General features: G+C 36.8%; 1 protein-coding gene across 7 annotated transcripts in view; it reads right to left on the reverse strand.

Annotated features, from left to right (window-relative positions):
- LOC149807893 (phosphatase and actin regulator 2-like) overlaps positions 1-13296 on the reverse strand; it is a 175204-nt gene that overhangs the window by 41521 nt on the left and 120387 nt on the right. The window lies entirely within an intron of this gene.

Consider the following 13296-nt stretch of genomic DNA (forward strand, 5'->3'; position numbering starts at 1 on the left):
ATATCTTAATAGCAGCAATAGCTTACCCATAGCTGAATTTGTCGGCAAGAATGGTTAGCTGATGTTCTGCTAAAAAGAATTTAAAAAATACCCTGAGAAAACGGATTGTCCTCACCACTTGATGATGTGCACGTTATGGAATGTTGGCGTTTCTCAGCGCCACGTGTTGCGCTGCAATGATGAGACCTAAAAAAAAAAATGCCAGCACTTTGCTGTGTTAATGGCATCATCAACTTTGGATGTTGAAGATCTCCCAACCTGAATGATGCAACTGGCAACTTTGCCCAAGAACTTGTTCTGGTAGAGAGATCACCTGAGATGAGGCAAGCATGAAGGTGGAGAATTTGTGGACTGTTGTGTTATAACACAATATTCCTGCTACAAGGAAGAGACCTGGGTAGAGCAATCCACAGGTCAAGGTCAATAAGACCATTGAACCATGAGTGCTGGGGCCACAGTGGGGCTTTAAGAATGACCTGAGCAGTGAAGATTTGACTTTTTGCAGGTGGCAGAGAGAACTGTGGGAAGGCATATGCGAACAGCTTATCCCACTACAGACTGAAGGCATCCACTACCTATGCTTCTTGATCTGGGACAGGGGCAATGTAAAAGGAAAGTCTGTTGAACCTGGTTGCAAAGTGATCCACAAGGGGTCTGCCCCATTGTGAAAAGGGAGTCTCTAACAGAGTGGTGTAGAGTCCATCCTGTGAGGATGGCTCTGCCAGTTTTGGACCGACTGTCTGCCAAAATGTTCTTCTTGCCCAGAATATAGTGAACTCAGGAGTCTTATGTTCTCATAGGCGGCCCAGTGGAGGAGGTTCCACACTTCCACACAATGAGAAGGGGCACGTGTGCCTCCTTGATGTGGAGATAAACTATGACAGGCATGTTGTCAAAGGAGATCATAACACATCGACCTCTTACTCTGTTGATGCACCTTTGCAATACTAGGTGTACCACTTTCATTTCTAGGTTTTTTATGTGGAGGGATGATTCAGCTAGGTCCAAAGTCTGTAAAATATTGCCCTCCAGTTCTAAATGAGCACCCCAACTGGGATCTGATGCATTGGCAAACAGATATGATCAGGGGTTGGGTGCAAGCATGGGGACTCCAATTATGCATCTTTCCTGGTTCATCCACCATTACAAATAGTGAAGTAATGCTGGTTCTAAAAGGATCGGAGTTGAAAGAGAATCTCTGTGATGTTTTCACTTTGCAAGAAGGAAGAACTGTAGAGGTAGAGTTGTAAATGAAGATGTTATAATAGAACCAAGCTGACAGTGGTGTTCAAGGTTCCCAGGAGGGGCAGATAACAGGAGATAAAGAAGTTTTTGCTCACATTGCCTCTAAAAGAGCCAGGATTGAATCTATCTGATCCGGTGGAACTCTGGCTTGTAAGGAAATTCATCCCAATGTAAACAAAGTCTTGCACTGGAATGAGTTCTGATTTTTACAGGTTGGGCAAAAGGCCTAATTGAGTTACCTTAAACAGTGGAAAAGATCCTGATGAAGGGACTGAACCTGAAAACTGTCGATGAGCCAATCACTAAAATAATGGAGAATGTGTTCCTAGTAATTGGAGGCAAGTCACTACTAAGTGTTATGTACATTATATTTATATACTAATCATTATAATATATACATAATGTTAAAAAAAAAAAATACACACTTACCCAAATTTTAAAACCAGTGCAATATGAAACACACATTATTGTGGGTGGGTGGGGGAACGCTCATCAGTAAATCGCTAATATGTGTATATTACTTACAGAGTTCAGCTTTGAATATGAACCTAACAGTGGGTGAATACTGATACCAAGATGAATATTAGTGCTAACTAAATAACCCGCTGATCAATCACCTAAAATTCAACGCAAAGTTTCTCAGAACTGGTAAGATTATCATTGAACAGAAATAACTTTTTGGAGTTCATGTGGATAAGAATTTAGACTGATATAAGCATAATTAAAGCTGAAGAATGTATTTTTTTTACAGACAATAAAAAGTTGTATTGCTTGACTATCGGATATTACTTTATAATGCAATCATTCTTCCTCAAGTGCTGAACAATTGAGAGAAATAGAACAATAGCAATATTGTAACAATCCAAAATCGTAAAGAAAAAACCCCCAAAATGGCAACAAGAGTTATCCTAAAATGACCTTTTCATACACCATCCAGAATTCTATTCAAATACAGATTAGCTTACTATAAGTCATAACCAACAGCCATGATATGTACAGAACAGCGTTAAAGTAAGAAACACGATATGTACGTCACTTCAATATATTGTGTATAGTGTAATATACCGGACACATTATAGTGGGCACTATTAAAAGTTTTTAAATAACGATGTTTTGAAAAGGAAATGAATATAAAAAACAAAATTTCACCTTGTCTTCTTTAAATCCATATAGTTATACATTGGTATAATTTTGGTCAGAGTCCAAAGTAGTACAGCATTATATCTGAAATTGCATTATAATGAAGTGTATTATAATGGTTGAGAGCTGTGATTTTTATGATCATCATCATTATTTTTATTTACAAGTTCAAATTTTGAAAAGATAACAACAAAAAAATGCAGAAAAAGGTCAACTTTTAAGTCAGGTTTACAGAAGAAAGGCCCAAGTGGACCCGAGATCATTGACCTGAGTGACATGTGCCTGCAGCCAAATGCAAGGGTTGGCAGTTGGACAATAAATCTGGGATAGTAAAACGCTTTCCAGTAGTGTTGTTTACATATGTTATGAAAACAGTTTTAATATTTTCATCCATTTTGGAAGGCATATAAGCATTATCTGTTACAAATTGAAAGGCCCATATGCCAGGACAAATTATATTATATAAGGTTGTTCTATTTTTAACAACAGTAGCCATATTTGATTTGCAGATTGACCTAATTTTTTTACAAACTTAAAAACCCACCATACCAGACAGCTTTCTGTAAAATTCCATCAAAACTCTTTCAAGTGTTATTTTTAAAAAATAAAACATAATTTAAAAGATTTTCCACATTTAGTAATGGTGGCCATATCTGATGGTGAACTTTTATATTTTTATAAATCTGAAACAATAAATACCAAGCACTTTCTGCCATTTGGTAAAATTGTGAAAAGAAGTTTAGTTGTATTTTAGGAATGGCAGCCCCATTTGATGGGATATGTCATTTGTTTTTGCCTGGATGCTTACTGTCAAGTTTTGTAACTTTCTATTTCATTTTGGTCTGGAAACCATTTAAAGGTTTTATAAATTGTAGCAATGGTGGACGGTGGATGAATATCATTTGAAAAAACATCAAGGTCTTCATGCCAGGATGATGTAAAATTTATTAAATTCTGTTTAGCATTTTTTTTTTAAACCCCCCCACTGAATTTTACAGTAACAAAATTAACTCTATATGTAGATCAGCTATCAACAGTGAGAAGGTTGAATGTGAATGTTTTGATCCTAATGTGTGTGTAGATAGTACCAGCAGAACAGAAGTAACCAACCATTTCATCTTGAAGATGAGAGTGGCGATCGGGTGGAGGTGGAGGGGAGGGGATTTTCCTTCCAACTAGGTTATGTTCTTTTTTTTCTTTTATCACAAGATAATTTCTTTGAACTAATACAATGGAAAGAAATAGTTCTTTCTGCTTACAAATCAGGCCAAAATAATTTTTGAAGCAATATGGGGACCTGAACTTTTTTCTCTAAAATATTCCATGACCCCCCACCTCAGAAAATGAAATGGCCAGTCCCTTAATAACTGTGTCATGTCTCATTCGCTCTTTTTTTCGCATGCAAGACAAACATTGCAAACATTTACAAAATAATATTTTCAAAATCAACAACTTGTAGAAACTGGATAAAAAAAATACTGTGAAATCACTATTATTCAAGTGGTTGCTAAAATTTGGATAGTAATCATTCAGTGAAAACAATAAGACCTCTCAAAAACCATAATAATTTATGTTTGGAGTAAAATATCATTTTTCACATAAATATGAAATTTGATATCCATTAAAATAAATTTACAGTGACATAATGAATGTGAGACCAATTTACTTGGCAATTCTCCATCATTTCTCTAAGTTTCAATTAAAAAATTACTGGAAATAATTCACTATTAAATCAAGAGTCACATAACGTCTATTATATCCATTTAGGTTCTGTCAATAACTATCTGAAATATAGGAAGGATTTATTTACATACGATGTTTGTATAACATTTCACTGCATGATGCATGTGATTCAGTATTTAATGTTTTATGATCCATATCTTTGTGTGCAGCTATTTTGGTTACTGCAGTGTATTCACTTGCTGTATATGGAACTATTTCACAATTATTTTATCTTCCATGCTACGACCCAGTAAAGTAGGGATAATGTTTTTCTTGATGTACATTATAAACTGAATATTTCTGGTCAATGTAGCGATTATGTTTTATAATTCGTGTGTGTCCAAGACCAAGGAACTCGCCCATTTGCCAAGCCCAATGAAGAGTTCCATTACGCACCTGTGAATCATTAAACATAATTAATGAGCAAACTATGTCTTATCCTCTATTGAATTTAAGTTCCTTACCGCTAATATGATTTTGTCTCTGAATCTTCTTCAGTTTTGGATGCTGCATCCTTGAATTTATCGACGTGATCCTATCCCCACATGACAAAGAATTCCATATGCCGCAATTATATGAATTAAAGTAAATGCCTTTCAAACAAAATATCTGAATCGTCTCCAAATCTGTGATGGTTGATCTGTCAATTCTTGTACACTGTTTTATTTTCCGTTTTAAATTTCCAATGTTGTACGAAAATTTAAGCAGATTTTTAAAAAATGAACATCATCACCTCTATACTCTGACAAATGAACTATGCTTTACATAACTGATACAAATAACTTAAAATATCACAATGAAGGACTAGTTCGGAGTTAGAGAAACTGACATTGTAAAGTGTTCATCCATAAACAAATTCCAAATGTAATTTTTTTTATCCAGAATATACTTTAAGAAATAATAACCTCAGAAGAAGCTTAGAATATATTCCTGCAATTAGGAATAACCTGTGACAGTGCCATGTCAACGTTGAGTATTTTAAGCAATCCTAACCTGTGAAAATATAACATATTCCTGTTTTTGCTCATGAACTTGTCATCTCAAAGTAATCAATTTGTTCCAGAACCAAGTTTATGAGCATAACATTGCCCACACATCTGCTCATGACTCCAATGCAGAAAATGAACTGAAGACAACTGGATTACATTTGAAAAATTGTGATAACAGACTGTTTTCCAATCTCATCTTCAGGACACTGGTCCCATCACAACATCAATAATCAGCTCCGAGTATTAATCACATTTCATTACAGGTTGAATCTGGAGACAGTATAGAGACCTACAGTTCGCCAATCGACTCTTCAGTTAATTCCCAATACTTGATAGAATTCTGAACACCCACTAAAATGGAATGCAATTAAATTGTAAACACACACAGAAATGTTCTTTAAAAATGACTAAAATAAAAGGTGTATCAGTCCATATCATCTAACATTCTCATGATGATGTTTGTATTTCTGAAATGATAGATGTTCCTGAATTTTTCTGACAGTTCTGTCATTTGAGAAGTACTATGATGATAACACTGCACCAGTCTAACTTGTGTCAATAAGTATGTATTTAGCCACAGTTTACTACAAGCAGCACACATCAATGTTATTGATTTTTCCCCTTATGCCATTGTCTCTTGCAATTCATCAAACATTGTTGGACATGAAGCTAGGCTCAATCACTCATCATTAGTAGCCCAAGTGGGCCTGCTATCACTCACCCAGCTTTGCCAGATAGTGTATTTATGTTGGCATCATTTACCTTCTTTTTTTTTTGTTGCTGACTTGGCTGTGAGATGCTAGGATACAAAACAGAGTCATTTGAAAACGAGTATTGTCCTACTGAAGGCCAGTTCTTAACAGTTCATTCAAGATTTTATTTAGCTCAATCATGCTGCAGAATGGCGCCATTTTCATCCAGATTCAGCTCAACCAAAGGATGAATGTGTGTGTAAAGTTTCAAGGCAATCATCCAAGTGAAGCAATAATAAGCATCTGTTAACTCCTTAACCCCTGGTGCCGCGTTTACGTGGCAGGAGGTAGTAGCCTACTGCCGAGCTCTGTAGTGTCAAGGTCATGTATGATACACCAAAGTGGTTGGTATTATAGAGAGGTAGACAGATGTAGCTCTAAAATGATAAATAATCTGGAAGTTCTAGTTGCATTACAAAATACAGAGAGAAAAACCTAATGTTTTGGACCGATTTTTTTTCTCACATAAAATTTGCCCATGGTCGGAATCCGATTTAGACTTTTTAGCCTCAGATCTAAGGCAGACTGGTCTGAACTGCACACAGACATATGAACCTTTGCAAAAAGTAGGATAAGATGGGCATTTGGAATAAAGAGTAGTCTTGAGACAAAAATGATGGGTATGTTATGCACAAAAAACCCCCCAAAATACAATGAAAAACAATGTTTCTAACACAACTAGGCATTAGGTTAATGGGATATCACTTGGAAGTCGAGGTATTAGGATGTATTCAGAAATAGCCCACAAAATGTGTTTCCTACTCCAGACCTGCCAACCCTGACAAATCCGTCCCAATAAGTCAGTTGATTTTTTCCATAAGATTGACTAGTTTTCAGTAAGGTGTAACAAAATATCAATAATTGCTAATTTAAAGCTAGAAAACGTAATTAAAAGTTCAACGCATCGACGATAAACATTATGTTCAACTGAAAAGTTTGTAAAGTATGCGTAGACTTTATTTCCGTATTTTAAGTGTAATTTTCGTAAGACTACACAAAATTGTCAGAGTTGGCAGGTCTGCTACTCGCATTTCAGGCGAAAATGACAAAAACCTCCAGGGGTTAACGAGTTAATTGATGGACAAATGATGAACATCAATAAATCAATTCATAAGCTCTCCTGGTCTATGACTGTTAGAGCTAAAAAGAGATCAGGAATAGATTTGAAGGATTTCACACGATTCCAGCTTGATCATGGAGCATAAGGAAATATTTGGTAGCGTTGTACAAAGTGGATAGCCTGATGTATAGGACTAGTCCAATGTCACAGTCAGGCAACTGCTGTAAAGCAAGAATTTAGTCCCTGGGAAGTGCATATTCCTTCAAAAATGAAAATTGCATCTCCCCCAAGTAATAAATTCACTCACAACTTATAAAGAACATTTGTTAATTTACCCTTCATACAGAGCAGGACAAAGGGACAAATTACAAAGGATTATGATGAGTACATCCCTTACAAGCAACTGACAGGGTCTGCTTAACACCCCATCCCTTACAAGCAACTGACAGGGTCTGCTTAACACCCCATCCCTTACAAGCAACTGACAGGGTCTGCTTAACACCCCATTCCTTACAAGCAACTGACAGAGTCTGCTTAACACCCCATCCCTTAAAAGCAACTGACAGGGTCTGCTTAACACCCCATCCCTTACAAGCAACTGACAGGGTCTGCTTAACACCCCATCCCTTACAAGCAACTGACAGGGTCTGCTTAACACTCCATCACTTGCAAGCAACTGACAGGGTCTGCTTAACACTCCATCACTTACAAGCAACTGACAAGGTCTGCTTAACACCCCATCCCTTACAAGCAACTGACAGGTCTGCTCAACACCCTATCCCTTACAAGCAACTGACAGGGTCTGCTTAACACCCCATCACTTACAAGCAGCTAAAAGAGTCTGCTTAACACCCCATCCCTTAAAAGCAACTGACAGGGCCTGCTTAACATGCCATCACTTACAAGCAACTGACAAGGTCTGCTTAACACCCCATCTCTTACAAGCAACTGACAGGGTCTGCTTAACACCCCATCACTTGCAAGCAACTGACAGGGTCTGCTTAACACCCCATCCCTTACAAGCAACTGACAGGGTCTGCTTAACACCCCATCCCTTACAAGCAACTGACAGGGTCTGCTTAACATCCCATCACTTACAAACAACTGACAGGGTCTGCTTAACACCCCATCACTTGCAGCTGCATGAGAACCTGGATTGGTTAGTGAGTGTTTCCTACTAAGCAGATGTGTTCCCCCCTTTTGGTATGATTAGTTTACCCAGTTAAAATGTGAACTGTTGTGCAGTGGGCTTGATTGCTTAAATATACCATGTTTTCTCCGATTCTTCTGTTTGGGCAACTGTTGTGTAGCAAAATTTACTACTAGTAAGCTGATACTTGAAGCATTAGAAGTTGTTTATGTGCTTTGCTTGTAAATCAAGCACTCTGTACAGGATTATAGGAGAGCAGAATGTCAGGGTCACATGTCATAAAGTTTAATTTTGTATAGATATAATTATTTATGATTACTATTTTAAAATTCATTGATCAATACCATCACATGGTAACTATTCATACTTGAAACAGTTTATTCACTAATAACTTTCTAAAAACTAACCAAAACATCAACTCTGACCAATTTTTTTCAGCTGCTTCTTAGTTGTGTCTCGAAGAATTTATGGTACTCAACTTAGAATGTAGATGAGTAAATGATGAATGTAAATTAAAATAATAAATAATAAAACTCGTCCTTAATAACTCTCAGTGCACTCATTTTATTTTAGAATCTTTTGACTAAAATTTCCTAAAACAAATGCAGAGATGCATTGCTTTCTGATGTGTGTTGATTAACTTCAACTCTCTGAAAGAGACTGAGAAAATTGCATGTATATATCCCAAATTGTTAAGATTTTTGCACAGGCAAAATGTGTGAAGAAGAGTTTCTCCCAAATTAATAGATGCTGCAAATAACAATGGACAATGTTTAAACAATTAATGAAGTATCAACACTTTTAAATTTTAATGTGATTTCTGCAGTTTTTTAAAGATAAAATTGTAGAAATCATTTGGTTTCAATAGCTTTAAATGGTTGCCTATATTACTTTAATGACAAACTAATCAAGTCAGTGTGATGTAACAAGTTATCAATTAATAACTTGCATACGCCAAAGGACAGTTTGCTCAAATTGCTCATTATTTACATCCAAGGTTTCTTCAAGCATGTGATGGAAAAGGCAGCCATGTTCTGACTGATGGTGTGCTAGAATGGTGTCAAGCTTACAGAAATTTGTATGTCAGACAATAATGGGACAAGTAAGAAAATGATCAGGACAAGTCACTTGTCCTACATCACTTGTCCTTGATTAGTGGCAATATGTTTACACATCTATCTGATGCAGTTAACTTTGTCAAAATTAACCCCCAAAAGGCTCATTTCACCCATGATTTCTATGATTACTTAAAGGAAAATGGGCGTAGTTAGTTTGCAGTGTGCATGTTACATGGTTTAAACCAACTGGATAATTTGGTTTGTGGAATTTGCTGATTTTTCTCCACATCTAACAAAAATTTTGAATTAAGTTTTAACCTTTTATATTCCCCCATATAAATGCAACGAGATATTTTCACAGCAAACCATAGAATTCTGGGATTTTTCAAGGCATTACAAACTCTGCACCACCACCATTAGACAATAACCCAGGGCTCATAATGATAAATCTATCACATACGTGATGCATCTTCCAGCAATGAATGCATATAAATTTTTGGGTCAGAAGGCATCAAAAAATGTAACTGTAATTGGAATTTTGTACATTTGCCCTTTGATTGTCTCCCTTGGATCCAATGCCAATGCCATGGATGATACTACTCTTGTGGACAGTTGCCACAGGGGCAAGATAACTACAGAGTTTGGTGAAATTCCAGCCAGCATTTATGTCATGTGATATTGAACAGATGGATAATGGACAGGTTGAAAAATAGGATATCATAATATCACAAATGCTTGTTTGAAATGAAGGGACTGAAGCTCTGCTACAGAAGGAATGTCCAGGAACTCAAGACCATTTCTTCTTTCTAACTGATGAATGTTGAAATCATCTCTCATATTGTTAGGCAATAACAAGAGTTTCAAAACAGCCATTGTGGCAAACACACTGAATGCAAGATCAGCACAATTCTCCTTTAGGAAAAATTAATCAGTGCAAGTCTTTTGGTGAAAACGCACAGATGGCTGTTATGATCGCCATACTGAAAATCAGATCAGCACCATTTTCATTCATGACTAATGTCATAAAATGTCTTTTGGTGAAAATCCTATGTCATGATGACCATCCATCTGAAGGAGTAGCAATAAGAAGAGTTTTGTGGCCAGATCAGATCCATTTTAGATAAGAACCAACTAGACTGCATAAGTAGCGTTCTGGGGAAGCCCATGAATTTCTGTTGAGAAGGGAAGAAATGATGGCAGCCATACTGAATAGTCAGATCAGCCCATTTTCATTTTGGTCCAACTAAACATAACAAGAACACTCTTTGTTTAAACCCTCTGCTGATATGATCATCCATCTAGGAGTAGCAATAAAAACATTTTCATGGCAATGATGGCAGCCATACTGGATGTTAGAAATGACGACAGCCATACTGGATGTCAGATCAGCCATCTTCATGATGGCTTCTGTGGTGGCCATACTGAAGGCCATATCAGCACCATATGCAATTGGGAACTACCACACATCATAACAAGTCTTCTGGTGAAAAGCCCACGTCAATACGATCATCCATTCATGAGGAGTAGAGTGAACAAGATTTACAAGATAACTGCTATGGTGGCTATATTGAATGTCAGACTGCTTCATTTTCACTTAGGACCAGCCAGACATATGAAGTCTTTCAGTGAGAACCCAATATTGATATGATCATTAATACAGGAGTAGCAATGTGGTACTGGTATATCTTTCTGTTCAGTAACAGAAGCAGTAATAAGTCTTTCAAGATGGCTGCCATGGTGGCCATACTGGACATTAGATCAGCATCATTTTTAAGAAGTCTTCCAGTGAAAACCCATGTCAACAAAACCATCCATTCTGGAGGAATGGAAGCAACTTTTAAACTTTTTTGACAATGTGAATTTTTGAGCAGCACCACTTTCATTGGGCATCAACTAGACTATGGGATGAATGCATGCTTAAAATTTCATAGCAATCCTCCAAGTAGCTTACGAATAATAATAATAATAATAATAATAATAATAATAATAATAATAAAGACTTTGTTTTCAGAGGTTGAGTCAGAAAAAAAAATGTATCTAAGCTGAGGCCCTCTATTGTGTACATACATAATATAAGCTATTACGATGTTCACTAACATAAGCAAAAATCAATAAATAAATAACTATTCACATAAATGCTACTTTATGCTGAAATGAAAAATGGCATGGCAACTCTTTGCCAAGCAAGTTTCTTGTCAAGTGAGATTTTTGGTCATATCGGTCTGGCAACTCTCTGCAAAGTCAGTTCTCAGTTTTAAATCCAGGCATACTTGAGTGAGCTGATAACCACACTTCTGTTGTGTCAGGAAGGCTGGACTTGTTACTAAGAGCTGGCAATTATTTCGTTAAGTGCCATAAAGTGGACAACTACAGAAGCTGTGACCTCTCTACAATGGGTGTCACGTATTTCTCCTGGGGATAGATCAGAATCTCTAGAAATAAGGAGGCAGCAGGATCCTTCTTTTTGGTCCTGGCCTGGCAACTCTTTGCTAAGTGAGTTTTTGGCCCTACTGACATGACAATGTTTTGCCAAGAGAGTGTTTTGGCAAACAAGTCCTGGCAACTCTTTACAAAGTGAGTTTTTGGGCATTAATGATGTGGCAAGTCCATCTCAAGTTCTGGCCATACAAGCCCAGCAACTCCAAGTCGTTTTTGGCCCTACTTACCCAGCAACTCTTTGCCAAGTGAGTTTTTGTTGCAATTTGCTAAAAACTGAAAATCTTTTACCCAAGTTTTGCAGTGACTTTGTGATCAATCTGAAAAAAATTAGTGATTGGGTGGGGGCCCAAAATTTACAATGAATGATACAATATCTAAACAACTAGTCAATTAAATTCACTCGTTATTGGTGACTAGCTGACTGGCATTATCTACTAAATGACACTGCCCTAATAAAACCACACCCAAGTGATGTAATACAAATTTAATTTGTAAAACTCTAACATCAGCTAAAAGCAAATATGATTAATAATCCATCTACACTCTATTTTAATCCCTACTGTAGAGATATTTCCTTGATTAAAAGGTGTAAAGATCAGGCTGGTGATATTTCCTTATAAATATGAGAATATTTATGGAATTCATTTGGACTGGGTTCACCAGGAGTGGTAGCACAAAGTCATAATTGCCAGTGACTACAGCATTTGATAATGTCAAATACATTTGTATGAAATGAGCCCACTTAGTTGTTACAAGTCTATTTCTATCAAACATATTGACGTTTCTGAAAATATTACCAACTAATTAAATACAAACTTGAGATCTTGAATGTAAAAAAAATCTGAAAAAAATACATGAATAGTGGTGAAAATAGAAGAGATTTGTTTCTGAAATCGAAAGATATATGTAGATAAAGCTGTCAAAATTTTAGCAAACTTCTGCCAGGTGCCCGTTGATCCCAATAATTCGTTACCCGGATACCAGATCAAAGGGAGACTTATTAAATGTGTACAAACCTTAAGTACACATTTTGTTAAATTCACAGCATCCTAATGCGATCTGGTACAAAGTCTAAGAATTCATCCTCATTGTCTGACAAAGTTCTGAAATCCTCCAAGTTGTCTAGTACATCTTCGAGGTCTAGTCACGTAACTATCATCCGACTCCCTTTAACTGGCCTATTGTCATATATGGGTGCTTGTTTTGCGACTGAGCTTCAGCTCTGTAAGCAATACTTTGCACATATACAGTAAGAAAGCTCGCTAGTAGCTTCTCATAGGTCGGTGGTTCTTCCTGGGTTCTTCCTCCACCATTAATACTGGCTGCCATGCATTGCCTATCGTGTGCTGAAATATGGCGTTAAACCCCACAACAACAACAAAAAGCACATATACAGTTTGTGAAATCTATTCAAGGTTATAACACATGACAATTGTGAGTGAGATCAAATAACCTCCCTTTGTTACTCGACACTAAACCACACTCAAAGCTCAATCAGAGCGCTGTCACATGGGAAAACAAGGAATTGGATAATGGTCAAATATTTACTGAAGAGGCAGACCTCTACTTGGAACTGAAAAAGTACATGTATTTGTGGCTCAATCAAAAGGATTGTCGCCTTGAAAACAAACTGAGTGCTGTCATTACAAGTACTGGTGGAGACGATAAACAGCTACCCTATGGCTCATTTTATTACCCAAGTTATTATCAACATGGATACCAGAGTACCTGCATACCCATT

The sequence above is a fragment of the Sinohyriopsis cumingii genome, chromosome 1 (genome assembly GCF_028554795.1).
Source record: "Sinohyriopsis cumingii isolate HCF-2022 chromosome 1, ASM2855479v2, whole genome shotgun sequence".
Lineage (NCBI taxonomy): Eukaryota > Metazoa > Mollusca > Bivalvia > Unionida > Unionidae > Sinohyriopsis > Sinohyriopsis cumingii.